The sequence below is a fragment of the Tachyglossus aculeatus genome, chromosome 2, assembly GCF_015852505.1.
Source record: "Tachyglossus aculeatus isolate mTacAcu1 chromosome 2, mTacAcu1.pri, whole genome shotgun sequence".
Classification (NCBI taxonomy): Eukaryota; Metazoa; Chordata; class Mammalia; order Monotremata; family Tachyglossidae; genus Tachyglossus; species Tachyglossus aculeatus.
Window position 1 is genome coordinate 91,916,900 of NC_052067.1, and position 15,202 is coordinate 91,932,101.

The 15,202-nt window shown below is 49.1% G+C and overlaps 1 protein-coding gene across 3 annotated transcripts in view; it reads right to left on the reverse strand.

Moving 5' to 3' along the window:
* The window catches only part of NCOA7 (nuclear receptor coactivator 7), a 144,106-nt gene extending 129,669 nt beyond the window's left edge, over positions 1–14,437 (reverse strand). For 2 of the 3 annotated variants that reach the window (XM_038766438.1, XM_038766422.1), the window contains exon 1: positions 14,381–14,437. The gene's annotated coding sequence lies outside the window, so the exon portion shown is untranslated. Of the gene's footprint in view, positions 1–14,174; positions 14,211–14,380 lie in introns of those variants that run through there. The other variant, XM_038766431.1, reaches the window with a different exon arrangement.
* Positions 14,438–15,202: the final 765 nt, after the last annotated feature.

Consider the following 15,202-nt stretch of genomic DNA (forward strand, 5'->3'; position numbering starts at 1 on the left):
ACGTGGGACAACCTGATCACCTTGTAACCTCCCCAGTGCTTAGAACTGGGGACTGAGCCTATAGGGAAGCAGCACAGGCTTTGGAGTCAGAAGTCATGGGTTCAAATCCCGGCTCCGCCCATTGTCAGCTGTGTGACTTTGGGCAAGTCACTTAACTTCTCTGTGCCTCAGTTCCCTCATCTGTAAAATGGGGATTAAGACTGTGAGCCCCACGTGGGACAACCTGATCACCTTGTAACCTCCCCAGCGCTTAGAACAGTGCTTTGCAGTGTTAGGTAAGCGCTTAATAAATGCCATTATTATTATTAGAACAGTGTTCTGCACATAGTAAGCGCTTAATAAATGCCATAAAAAAACCTCTAGACTGTAAAAATTGTTATGGGCAGGGGCGTATCTACTAATTCTGTTGTACTCTTCCAAGTGCTTAGTACAGTGCGCTGTATATAGTAAGTACTCAGTAAATACCACTGATTAAGGGATTGATTACACCGACCCTTCTGGGCAGGAGATGAAGAAAATGCACAACCTGAGAGCACATTAAGAAAGCTGATTTTGGGTATTGGTATGGGTTCACTGAATGTAGAGAAGCAGCATGGCTCAGTGGAAAGAGCCCGGACTTTGGAGTTAGAGGTCATGGGTTCACATCTCGGCTCCACCACTTGTCAGCTGTGTGACTTCAGGCAAGTCACTTAACTTCTCTGCGCTTCAGTTGCCTCATCTGTAAAATGGGGATTAAGACTGTGAGCCCCCCGTGGGACAACCTGGTCACCTTGTAACCTCCCCAGCGCTTAGAACAGTGCTTTGCACATAATAAGTGCTTAATAAATGCCATCATTATTATTATTATTAGAGGCCTCAAAAAGGTAACTAGGAATTAATTCACTCATTCAGTCATTTATTGAGCACTTACTGTGTGCAGAGCACTGGACTAAGCACTTGGGCGAGTATAATACAACAATAAACAGACACATTCCCTGCTCACAAGGAGCTTATTGAATAGAGGGAGAGACACACATTAATATACATTACAAATCTGTACTGAGGTGCTGTGGGACTGGGGTGGTGATGAACAAAGGGAGCAAGTCAAGGTGACAGAACGGAGTGGGGGAAGTGGGGCTTAGTCCGGGAAGGCCTCTTGGAGGAGTTGTGCATCCAAGAAAGTTCAATGATACTGTTTCCAGTTTTTTTTATGCTATTTGTTAAGCACCTCTTATAATAAAAATAATGACAGTATTTGTTAAGTGCTTACCATATGCCAAGCACTGTTCAAAACACTGGGGAAGATACAAGGTAATCAGGTTGTCCCACGTGGGGCTCACAGTCTTAATCCCCATTTTGCAGATGAGGCAACTGAGGCACAGAGAAGTTAAGTGACTTGCCTGAAGTCTCACAGCTGACAAGTGGCAGAGCCGGGATTAGAACCCACGACCTGTGACTCCCAAGCCTGTGCTCTTTCCACTGAGCCACGCTGCCTCATGTGTACTGAGAGCTCACCTCCTCCAGGAGGCCTTCCCAGACTGAGCCCCTTCCTCTCCCCCTCGTCCCCCTCTCCACCCCCCCATCTTACCTCCTTCCCTTCCCCACAGCACCTGTATATATGTATATATGCTTGTACATATTTATTACTCTATTTATTTATTTTACTTGTACATATCTATTGTAGATAGATACATATACATAGATACATATCTACAAAACCAAACGTACTAACAAAATTAAATAGGTTTTGTTCTCTGTCTCCCCCTTTTAGACTGTGAGCCCACTGCTGGGTAGGGACTGTCTCTATATGTTGCCAATTTGTACTTCCCAAGAGCTTAGTACAGCGCTCTGCACACAGTAAGCGCTCAATAAATACGATTGATGATGATGATGTGCCAGGCACTGTACTAAGCACTGGAGTAGAGACAAGCTAATCAGTTTGGACAGAGTCCCTGCCCACATGAGGCTCACAGTCTTAATCCCCATGGTATAGTGGATGGAGCACGGGAGTCAGAGAGTCATGAGTTTGAATCCTAGCTCTCTGCCACTTGCCTGCTGTGTGACCTTGGGGAAGTCACTTTACTTCTCTGGGCCTCAGTTACCTCATCTGCAAAATGGGGATTGAGGCTGCGAGCCCCACATGGGACAGGAATCAAGTCCAATTCGATTTGTTTGCCTCCACCCCACTGCTTAATACAGTGCCTGGCACATAGTAAATGCTTAATACCATTATTTTATGGATGAGGTACCTGAGGCACAGAGAAGTTAAGTGTCCTGCCCAAGGCCACACAGCAAAGTGGCAGTGGTGGGATTAGAACCCAGGTCCTCTGACGCCCAGGCCCATGCTTTACTAGACCACGTTGCTTCTCACAAAGCATTACACAAAGTTAAATGGCATACGTACTACAATTTACTTTTGGGAATACCTGAATTGCAATTCTGCCACACAGAATTTTTCAGGGTGAACATAACTGGATCTTCACCCATGCTTCGCCCCCTTCCCTAGAACAGACCAAACCTATACCACAACAGAGTTTCAAAAACGCTTTCACCGATCTGTTTTACCCCATCAAAAGGAGCACCATTGTACCTCCCTCTCAGCAGTGTGTTTGCCTCGCCTGAAAGGTACCTAAGGATGTCTCAGAAGTGGGTGTGTTTTGGTGCATCTGCTGGTTCATTTCTGGCCACACTATCAGAGAAGTAAAAGCACAACCCCCAAAAAAACTGCTCTCCCAGTCCCAACCACCTGCCCTCGAGGCCTGGAATAGGAAATTCCCGAGGTTTTCAAGACTCCCAGCGTTTCAGAGAACGGTCAGCCCATCTGGGTCCTCCAATATGGATGGGAGCCTGTTCTCCCTGCCGACATTTATAATCCCCTCTGTCAGAAATCCAGACAGACCGAGGGGAGGGCTGGACCGCTATAGGTGAGGCCCTGATGGAATTAGATCTCACAAGGCAGAAGGGATTTCGGTTTTCCAAATGAGCTCGGGGTGCTCTCGACTGAGGCAACTGAAGGTCGATCGGTATCACTCCTGATAAAGCCAGTCCGGGGACTGGAAGCCCCTTTCCCGGACACGCTTGCGAACCTAAATCCCAATTTAACACAATAAGCCTCTCGATACGTGAACTATCTTTATTAACCGCCTGGTAGGCCCAGAATCTCATTCAATAAGCAGAATAGTAAGTGCTTTTTTAGAGCCATCTGAGCTTGAGTCCCTCCTGTAAGAGTGTCTTTCAGGGCCTGGCACTGATTTGTCCAAAATGTTATCACACCAAATACGTTGTTTGGGCCTGGCAACGCCTCCGACGGGTACGGAAAGTAGTTATTATTTTCTCCATCGTACAGACGCAGAAACACAGAGACGTTAGGTGATTTTCCCCAGGTTCCTTGGTAGGGCGGCGGCAGAAGTGGAACTAAAATACAAATCTCCAAACTCCCACTCCTTCCTTCCGAGAAACCACACCGTGCTAGGACACAGGCCTGCTGATCCTGCCAGCCAGGACACAGCTACCACAACGTTACCATTCTGTTTTGTTCTGTTACAATGTACTCTCCCAAGTGCTTAGGACAGCGCACTGCACACAGTAAGCGCGCAATAAATACGAACAGCTGACTGATCGAAATGTCACCCCGGGGGATTTGACTGCATCCAACCTCTGACCCTCGGGAAAACCCCCACTTTTTCAAAACCCACAGCAGTGTATTTTATTGAGTGCTCCAGCCCCCGAGGCACCTCTCCCTCTACACTTTAAGCTCCTTGTGGGCAGGGAATACGCTTACTACCATCTCTGTTGCATTGTACTCTCCCAAGCATTTAGTAGAGTGCTCTGCACACAGTAAGAGCTTGATAAATACCACCGATTGAATGATCGCCTGGTTCTCCTACCAGCACCTCAAAATTAACATGTCTCAACCAGACTGTCTCCTTTTCCGGATTAATTGTCTCCTCCAGCTAACTTTCCTATCCCGGGCCAATAACACTCCATCCTCCCGGAATCCCCCAACCTTTACGTGTCACCCCGGACTCTTTGCTGTCTTTCATCTCCCATGCTGTGCCTGTCACTAAATCCCGTAGCTTTCTCCGCTACGACATTTCCCAGCTCTGCCCGTTCATTCCACCCCACTCAACCGGTTATCCCACCCCGGTTCCAGCACTATTACCCTGCAGCTAGATGACTGTTGTGGCCTCCTCGATGGTCTCCCTGCTTCCAGCCTCTCTCCTCTCTAACCCGCCCTCCGCCACACTGCTGCGCCCAACTCTCTACTCCTCAAAAAGTCTCCACCGGCTTCCCATTTCCCTCCGCATCCCCCAGAGACTAAGAATTGACTTCAAAAGCTCTCCACCGTTTTTCTCCATCTTACGTATCTACCCTCTTCATCCCCTACCCCCCAGCTCACTCTCATCACTCCTCTCAAAACAAGCTTCTTTTTAATGGCATTTATTAAGCACTTACTAGGCGCCAGGAACTGTACTAAGCGCTGAGGCGGACACCAGCTAATCAGGTTTGGTGCGGTCCAGATCCCACATGGGGCTCACAGTCTTCATCCCCATTTTACAGATGAGGTAACAGAGGCGCAGAGAAGCAGCGTGGCTTAATAGAAAGTGCCCGGACTTGGGAGTCAGAGGTCACGGGTTCTAATCCCGGCTCTGACACTTGTCAGCTGTGTGTCTTTGGGCAAGTCACTTCACTTCTCTGTGCCTCAGTTACCTCATCTGTAAAAAGGGGATGATGACAGCCTCACAAAGGACAACCTGATTACCATGTATCTACCCCAGCGCTTAGAACAGTATTTGGCACATAGTAAGTCAAATACCAACATTATTATTAATATTATTGTTATGATTAAGTGACTTGCCCCGGTACTTTTGACTCCCAGGACTGTGCTTTCTCCATTAGGCCACGCTGCTTCTTGTACAGGTTACCATGACTACTATGACTTTGCGGGGAAGTGTTGGTAACCCTGGCGACATGCTTATTTCCCTAATGCCGTGGCAATATACAAAAAGGCGAAAATCACGAAGAGCATGGGCTGTTGGGAACCGAATAGTGAAAAGAGGAACATGAAAAGAAGAAAGCGAACCAGGTGGGGAAGCAGACCGCAGACACCGAGCGCATCGCGCCACTTAAAACAAAAGTGAAAATCCACACTCCGTGTGTGGAGTGTTGAAATATGGTGGGAAGGAGGAACCCCTCCTTGAAGAAAATCCTCTTCTGATCCGTTTTTACATCGTTCTGCCCCTGTAGACAGTGAGCTCATGGTGAGCGGGGAAAGCGTCTACCAACTCTGCTGTATTGTACTCTCCCAAGGGCTTAGTACAGTGCTCTGCCCACAATAAGCGCTCAATAAATGCCATTAATGATAAGCTCCTTGCGGGCGGGGATCAGGTCTACCAACTCTGTTTTATCGGGCTTTTCTAAGCGTCTAGTCCAGTGCTCTGTACACAGTAAGTGCTCAGCCCATATCACTGACTGGTTGATTCTGCTTCTGTGTCAGAAGGACATGGGTATGCAGAGGGAGTCTCTGGGTGTCCTTGGGTTTGCACTTATATGACTATATTAGAGAAGCAGCATGGCTTAATGGAAGGAACACAGGCTTGGGAGTCAGAGGTCATGGGTTCTAATCCCAGCTCCCCCGCCTGTCAGCTGTGTGACCTTATCTTCTCTGGGCCTCGGTTCCCTCATCTGTAAAATGGGGATGAAGACTGTGAGCCCCACGTGGGACAACCTGATTACCTTGTACTTACCCCAGCGCTTAGAACAGTGCTTGGCACATACTAAGCGCTTAACAAATACCAACATTATTATTACTATAAGCAAATTCATCTGGTCCCCATGGATTCTGGCAGGGAACACCACCTTACTGAGGGCACATCTCCCCCAGGAGGCCTTCCCTGATTAAGCCCTCCTTTCCTTTCCTCTTCTCCCATACTCCTCTGAGCTGCCTCGACTTGTTCCCGTTATCCATCCCCTTCTCGCAGCCCCACGGCACTTATGTACATCTCTGTAATTACAATTTTATTTACATTAATGTCTGTTTCCCCCTCTAGCTGTAAGCTCGTTGTGGGCAGGGAGTGTGTCTGTTACATTGTACTCTCCCCAGTGCTTAGTAATAATAATAATAATGGTATTTGTTAAGCGCTTACTGCGTGCCAAGCACTGTTCTAACGTGCTGGGGTAGATACGGGTAATCAGGTTGCCCCACGTGGGGCTCACAGTCTTAATACCCATTTTACAGATGAGGTAACTGAAGCACAGAGAAGTTAAGTGACTTGCCTAAAGTCACCCAGCTGGTAAGTGGTGGAGCCAGAATTAGAACCCACGACCTCTGATTCCCAAGCCCGTGTCTTTCCACTAAGCCACGCTGCGTCTCTGCACCCGGCAACCGCTCAATAATTACAACTCACTGACTGACTCGGACAAACTGTAAGCTCTATGCGGGCAGGGAACGTGTCTGTTATTTCTAGACTGTTGGGTAGGGACCGCCTCTATATGTTGCCGATTTGTACTTCCCAAGAGCTTAGTACAGTGTTCTGCACATAGTAAGCACTCAATAAATATGACTGAATGAATGAATATTGTACTCTCCCCAGCGCTTAGTTCAGTGTTCGGCACATAAGCAGTGCTCAATAGATACTGGAAAGCCCTCCCTCCGCACATCCGCCAATCTAGCTCTCTCCCTCCCTTCAAAGCCCTACTGAGAGCTCACCTCCTCCAGGAGACCTTCCAAGACTGAGCCCCTTTTTTCCTCTCCCCCTCCCCATCCCCCCCGCCCTACCTCCTTCCCCTCCCCACAGCACCCGTATATATGTTTGTACCGACTTATTACTCTAGTTATTTTACTTGTACATATTTACTATTCAGTTTATTTTATTTTGTTAATGTGTTTTGTTGTCTGTCTCCCCCTTCTAGACTGTGAGCCTGCTGTTGGGTAGGGCCCGTCTCTATATGTTGCCAACTTGTACTTCCCCAGCGCTTAGTACAGTGCTCTGCACACACTAAGCGCTCAATAAATACGATTGAATGAATGAATGACTGACTTGGACAGACCACGTGATGGCTGCCCTCGCCGAGCACCCGCTCACAGGGCTGACGTCCAGGAAGACGCCAAGTGATGCCAACATCCCACAGAACCTGCAAACCCAAATCTAATTGCATCTCCTGAGCCCACTGTTGGGTAGGGACTGTCTCTATATGTTGCCAATTTGTACTTCCCAAGCGCTTAGTACAGTGCTCTGCACATAGTAAGCGATCAATAAATACGATTGATGATGATCTCCTGATCCGTCTGCCCCATTTTGGGTCGCCCAAAATCCTCAAGGCCTAGCCTAAATGCGAAAGGCCCTTTCAGACCCGCTCTTAATCAATCGCATTTATTGAGCACTTACTGTGTGCAGAGCACTGTACTAAGCGCTTGGGAAGTACAAGTCAGCAACACATCTTAAGGGATTCAAACCTCTGCTACCAGGGAAGGTAACAAGTGGGACAGACTGTGAGCCCATTATTGGGTGGTGACCGTCTCTATATGTTGCCCATTTGTACTTCCCACGCGCTTAGTACAGTGCTCTGCAGGGTAAGCGCTCAATAAATACGATTGAACGAACGAACTCAAAGAGACGAAGCGGCTAATGTGTTTTGCGGACGGATTCACGCTCTCCTGGGATGTGCATTTCAGCGGGGCCCGGCCGTCGCCACGGTTTTGCAGCAGAGCACGAGGGCTAAATTCAGCCGCACGGCTGCAAGCTTAGAAATTACCGGGGCACGAGATGACTCATTTGTTTTAACTGGGAGAGGAATATACAATTAGGGGGCCTGGGGAGGGTCGCGCTGTGAACACCACTGCCGACGGAGCCGGATCCGTGGCTCAGCGAGGCTCAGTGGAAAGAGTCCGGGCTTGGGAGTCGGAGGTCGTGGGTTCTAATGATGATGATGGCATTTATTAAGCGCTTACTATGTGCACTGCACTGTTCTAAGCGCTGGGGAGGTTACAAGGTGATCAGGTTGTCCCACCGGGGGCTCCCAGTCAATCCCCATTTACAGATGAGGGAACTGAGGCCCAGAGAAGTTACGTGACTTGCCCAAAGTCACCCAGCTGACAAGTGGCGGAGCCGGGATTTGAACCCATGACCTCTGACTCCAAAGCCCGGGCTCCTTCCACTGAGCCACGCCGCTCCTCTCCCACTCCCGCCACTTGTCAGCTGTGTGACCTTGGGCAAGTCATTTGGCTTCTCTGGACCTCAGTTCCCTCACCTGTAAAATGGGGGTGAAGATTGTGAGCCCCACTTGGGACACCCTGATAAACTCGTATCTCCCCCAGTGTTTAGAACAGTGCTTGGCACATACTAGGCGCTTAACAAATACCATCACTACTATTATTATTATTATCCAGGCACCACACAAAGGGAATGCAGGCCTGAGAGCACTTTAGGATGGAAACACCCGCCCAAAGAAGCAAGTGCGACACAAGGTGCATTGTCAGGGGGCGCAGATTTGTGTTGTCCTTTCCCAATCCCTCCCAGACTCGGTTTTTAAAACCCACGCTTCACTTCCCCCCACACTCTACGAACTTTAAATTAGCCCCAAATCGAGCGAACGGGGTGGGACGCGGGCGGTGGATCTCCCAGCCGGCCTGTCCTGGGTTCCGGAGTCGACCCCGAGGGGGACGGGAGAGGGGTCCCGTTTTCCAGGGTCACCAACAATGGGGTCAAGGCGAGACCCTCTGCCGGCTTAAGAGAAGCAGCGTGGCTCAGTGGAAAGAGCCTGGGCTTTGGAGTCAGAGGTCATGGGTTCAAATCCCGGCTCCGCCAATTGTCAGCTGTGTGACTTTGGGCAAGCCACTTCACTTCTCTGGGCCTCCCCTCATCTGTAAAATGGGGGTTAAGACTGTGAGCCCCGTGGGACAACCAGATCACCTTGTAACCTCCCCAGCGCTTAGAACAGTGCTCTGCACATAGCAAGTGCTTAATAAATACCATCATTATTATTATTATTCTCTGAGCCTCAGGGACCTCATCTGTAAGATGGGGATTAAGACTGTGAGCCCCCCCGTGGGACAACCTGATCACCTTGTATCCTCCCCAGTGCTTAGAACAGTGCTTTGCACATAGTAAGCGCTTAACAAATGCTATTATTATTATTATTATTATTATTCGGGGGGGCAGGGGGCTCACTACAGCAGCATTCATTCACTCAATCATTTATTGAGCGCTTTCTGCGTGCAGACCACTATACTAGGCGCTTGGGAGGGTACAATGCAACAATAAAAAGACACATTCCCTGCCCACCATGAGCTTATGGTCCAGAAACTTGGAATAATAATAATGATGGCATTTATTAAGCGCTTACTATGTGCAAAGCACTGTGCTAAGTACTGGGGAGGTTACAAGGTGATGAGGTTGTCCCAAGGGGGGCTCACAGTCTTAATCCCCATTTTACAGATCACGGAACTGTGGCCCAGAGAAGTGAAGTGACTTACCCAAAGTCACACAGCTGACTTGTACTTCCCAAGCACTTAGTACAGTGTTCTGCACACAGTAAGCGCTCAATAAATATGACTGAATGAATGAATGAGTGGCGGAGCCGGAATTTGAACCCACAACCTCTGACTCCAAAGCCCGGGCTCTTTCCACTGAGTCACGCAGCTTCTCATAGCAGCAGGGGACCTGATTCAAACCCTCATCTTCTTTTCCAACTCCCTCCCATCGTTTCCCTTACTTCTTCCCCCTCCTCTTTCCTTTACATAACCCCGACTTCCTTGGAAAGCCAACCAGGAAGCACTCCGGCCAGGGCCCCAAAAGGTTGCATGAGCGCTTAGAACAGTGCTTGGCACCCAGTGGGCGCTTCACAAATACCATCATTATTATTATTATTGGTGAGCTCTTGGTGGGCAGGGAAGGGATCTGCTACTGGATTTGTTTCGTTGTCTGTCTCCTCCTTCTAGACTGTGAGCCCGTTGTTGGGAAAGGACCGTCTCTATCTGGTGCCAAATTGTCCTTTCCAAGCGCTTAGTCCAGTGCTCTGCACACAGTAAGCGCTCAATTAATATTCATTCATTCAATCGTATTGACAGCGATTACTACTGTGTGCAGAGCACTGGACTAAGCGCTTGGGAAGTACAAGTCGGCAACATATAGAGACGATCCTTACCCAACAACGGGTTCACGGTGCTGCTGCTACTAATAATGCTGCTGCTACTACTGCTAATAATAATTTTGGTATTTGTTAAGCACTTCCTATGTGCATTCACTCATTCGATCGTATTTATTGAGCGCTTACTGTGTGCGGAGCACTGGACTAAGCGCTTGGGAAGTACAAGTCGGCAACATATAGAGACGATCCTTACCCAACAACGGGTTCACGGTGCTGCTGCTACTAATAATGCTGCTGCTACTACCGCTAATAATAATTTTGGTATTTGTTAAGCGCTTCCTATGTGCATTCACTCATTCGATCGTATTTATTGAGCGCTTACTGTGTGCGGAGCACTGGACTAAGCGCTTGGGAAGCACAAACTGGCAACATATAGAGACAGTCCCTATCCAACAATGGGCTGACAGTGCTGCTGCTACTAATAATGCTGCTGCTACTACTGCTAATAATAATTTTGGTATTTGTTAAGCACTTCCTATGTGCATTCACTCATTCAATCGTATTTATTGAGCACTTACTGTGTGCAGAGCACTGGACTAAGCGCTTGGGTCACACAGCAGCCACGTAGTGGAGCCGGGATTAGAACTCAGGATTTTCCGACACCCAGGCCCGCGGTCTACCCCCTACGCCATGCTGCTTCTTGCTACGTGCCGGGCACTATACTAAGCGCCGGGGTAGGTGTGAGCTAATAATAATAGAAGCAGCGTGGCTCAGTAGAAAGAGCACGGGCTTTGGAGTCAGAGGTCTGGGGTTCAAATCCCGGCTCCGCCAATTGTCAGCTGTGTGACTTTGGGCAAGTCACTTCACTTCTCTAGGCCTCAGTTACCTCATCTGCAAAATGGGGATGAAGACTGTGAGCCCCCCGTGGGACAGCCTGATCATCTTGTAACCTCCCCAGCGCTTAGAACAGTGCTTTGCACATAGTAAGCGCTTAGTAAATGTCATTATTATTATTAATAACAATAATAGCGCTTAGTATGTGCAAAGCACTGTTCTAAACGCTGGGAGGATACAATCAGGTTGGAGACGGTCCGTGTCCCACATGGGGCTCTCTCACCCTTGATCTCCCCAGTGGACAGGTGAGGCCCAGAGAAGTGAAGTGACTTGCCCGAGGTCACACAGCGGACGAGAAGCAGCGTGGCTCAGTGGAAAGAGCCCGGGCTTTGGAGTCAGAGGTCGTGGGTTCAAATCCCAGCTCCGCCAATTGTCAGCTGTGTGACTTTGGGCAGGCCACTTCACTTCTCCGGGCCTCGGTTCCCTCATCTGTAAAATGGGGATTAAGACTGTGAGCCCCCTGTGGGACAACCCGATCACCTTGTAACCTCCCCAGCGCTTAGAACAGTGCTTTGCACATAGTAAGTGCTTAATAAATGCCATCATTATTATTATTATTATAAATAGGCAACATACAGAGACGGTCCCTACCCAACAAGGGGCTCACAGTGCTGCTACTACTAATAATGCTGCTGTTATTACTGCTAATAATAAATTTGGTATTTGTTAAGCACTTACTATGTGCATTCACTCATTGATTGAGCGCTTACTGTGTGCAAAGCACTGGACTAAGCGCCTGGGAAGCACAAATTGGCAACATATAGAGACGGTCCCTACCCAACAAGGGGCTCACGGTGCTGCTGCTACTAATAATGCTGCTGCTATTACTACTACTAATACATTTGGTATTTGTTAATCAATCAATCGTATTTACTGAGCGCTTACTGTGTGCAGAGCACTGTCCTAAGCACTTGGGAAGTACAAGTTGGTGACATATAATGCTTACTATGTGCATTCATTCATTCATATTGACTGAGCGCTTACTGTGTGCGGAGCACTGGCCTAAGCGCTTGGGAAGCACAAACTGGCAACGTATAGAGACGGTCCCTACCCAACAATGGGCTCACAGTGCTGCTGCTACTAATAATGCTGCTGCTACTACTATGACTAATAATTTTAGTATTTGTTAAGCGCTTCCCATGTGCATTCACTCATTCAATCATATTGATTGAGCGCTTACTGTGTGCAGAGCACTGGACTGAGCGCTTGGGAAGCACAAATAGGCAACATATGGAGACGGTCCCTACCCAATGAATCTGCTGTTGCATTGTCCTCTCCCAAGCGCTCAGACCAGTGCTTTGCACGCAGTAAGGGCTCAATAGATAGGATTAACAGTCGTAATTGGTGGCATGAGACCCTGGAGAGCCCCCTCCCAATAATAATGATATTTGTTAAGCGCTTACTATGTGCAAAGCGCAGATGGGGGAATAAAACGAGGACCCCCCCCCCCCATTTAAATCAGCAGCTAGGAAAGCAGGTTCACGGCCTGAAGGTTGGATTTGGGGGGTCACGGGGGGTCCTCCCTGGGGTACCCCCTCCCCCCCACTTCATTCAATCATTCAAACGTATTTATTGAGCACTTACTGTGTGCAGAGCACTGTATTAAGCGCTTGGGAGGTCCAAGTTGGCAACATCTAGAGACGGGCCCTACCCAACAGTGGGTTCATTCAATCGCATTAGTCGAGCGCTTATTGTGTGCAGAGCACTGTACTAAGCGCTTGGGAGGTCCAAGTTGGCAATATCTAGGGACGGTCCCTACCCAACATTCATTCATTCATTCATTCAATTGTATTTACTGAGCGCTTACTGTGTGCAGAGCACTGCACTAAGCGCTTGGGAAGTCCAAGTCGGCAACAGATAGAGACAGGCCCTACCCAACAGTGAATTCATTCAATCGTATTAATCAAGCGCTTACTGTGTGCAGGGCACTGTACTAAGCGCTTGGGAGGTCCAAGTTGGCAATATCTAGGGACAGTCCCTACCCAACATTCATTCATTCATTCAATTGTATTTACTGAGCGCTTACTGTGTGCAGAGCACTGCACTAAGCGCTTGGGAAGTCCAAGTCGGCAACAGAGACAGGCCCTACCCAACAGTGGATTCATTCAATCGTATTAATCGAGTGCTTACTGTGTGCAGAGCACTGTACTAAGCGCTTGGGGGGGTCCAAGTTGACAACACCTAGAGAGGATCTCTACCCAACATTCACTCATTCATCCAATTGTATTTACTGAGTGCTTACTGTGCACTGTACTAAGCGCTTGGGAAGTCCAAGTCAGCAACAGATAGAGACGGGCCCTACCCAACATTCATTCATTCATTCATCCAATTGTATTTACTGAGTGCTTACTGTGTGCAAAGCACTGCACTAAGCGCTTGGGAAGTCCAAGTCGGCAACAGATAGAGACGGGCCCTACCCAACAGCGGATTCGTATTAATCGAGCGCTTACTGAGTGCAGGGGACTGTACTAAGCGCTTGGTAGGTCCAAGTTCATACATTCATTCAATCGTATTTATTGAGCGCTTACTGTGTCAGAGCACTGTACTAAGCGCTCGGGAAGTACAAGTTGGCAACATAGAGAGCCGGTCCCCAACAGTGGGCTCACAGTCTAGAAGGGGGAGACAGACAACAAAACATATTAACAAAATAAAATAAATAGAATAAATAGGTACAAATAAAATAGAGTAATAAATATGCACAAACATATATACAGGTGCTGTGGGGAGGGGAAGGAGGTAAGGGAGGGGGGATGGAGAGAAGCAGCGTGGCTCAGCGGAAAGAGCCCGGGCTTTGGAGTCAGAGGTCATGGGTTCAAATCACTGCTCTGCCAACGGTCAGCTGTGTGACTTTGGGCAAGTCACTTCACTTCTCTGTGCCTCAGTTCCCTCATCTGTAAAATGGGGATGAAGACTATGAGCCCCACGTGGGACAACTTGCTCACCTTGTAACCTCCCCCGTGCTTAGAACAGTGCTTTGCACATAGTAAGCGCTTAATAAATGCCATTATTATTATGGAGAGGGGATGGAAGGGGAGAGGAAGGAGGGGGCTCAGTCTGGGAAGGCCTCCTGGAGGAGGGGAGCTCTCAGTAGGCCAAGTTGGCAACAGATAGAGCCGGTCCCTGCCCAACGGCGGGCTCCCGGTCTAGAAGGGGGAAACATACGACGAGACAAAGCAGATTAGCAAAATACAATAAACAGAATAAATACGTACCAGTAGAATAAATGGAGTACTGGGAGCCCACTGGTGGGTAGGGACTGTCTCTAGATGTTGCCATCTTGTACCTCCCAAGCGCTTAGTCCAGTGCTCTGCACACAGTAAGCGCTCAATCAATACGATTGATTGATTGATTGAGTAATAAATCGGTCCAGGTGGGGTGGGGAGGGGAAGGGGACCCCCCCGAGGGCCCGGTTACCCACCTATGGGGCGGGGGTCGCGGGGGGGGAGGATCTTCCAGGAGCATCCCGACGGGGGGACCATTCCCAGCCTCGCCTGCAAGGACCGACAGCCGGGAAGAAGAAGAAGAGGAGGAGGAGGAGGAGGAGGAGGAAAGGGAGGGGAAGGGGCGGGGAGTGAAATGGGGAGGGGGAGGGGGGGCGCAAGCGCGTGCACGTGCACACACAATATACACACACTCACACACACCACACCCAGCCCCAACCAGCTGCAGGCGGGGGAGGACGGTTGCTAATGTTATCATGAATCCGAATGATGATCTATCCTCTTTATTTGATTTTGTCCACATGTTTTGTTTTGTTGTCTTTCTCCCCCTTCTAGACTGTGAGCCCGCTGTTGGGTAGGGACCGCCTCTACATGTTGCCAACTTGGCCTTCCCAAGCGCCTAGTACAGTGCTCTGCACACAGTGAGCGCTCAATCAATACGATGGATCGATTGATGGGTGGATGGATGAAAATGACCCTCAGGCCCGGGCCACGGCTCGGGCGGCGGCGGCGGCGGCACCCGCTAAGGGAGACCACAGGGCCCCGTGCAGCAGCTATTGCAGCTGCGGCTTTTGCAGCCATTGCATCTATTGCAGCTGCGGCTCCTCCATCTATTGCACCTGCGACTATTACTATTGCCCCCTCCTTTATTGTAGCTGCGGCTTTTGCAGCCATTGCATCTATTGCAGCTGCAGCTATTGTAACTACTGCAGCTGCGCCTATTGCAATATTGCCGCCTCCTCCACCTCGAGTGCAGCTGCGGCTTTTGCAGTTATTGCGTCTATCGCAGCTGCGGCTCT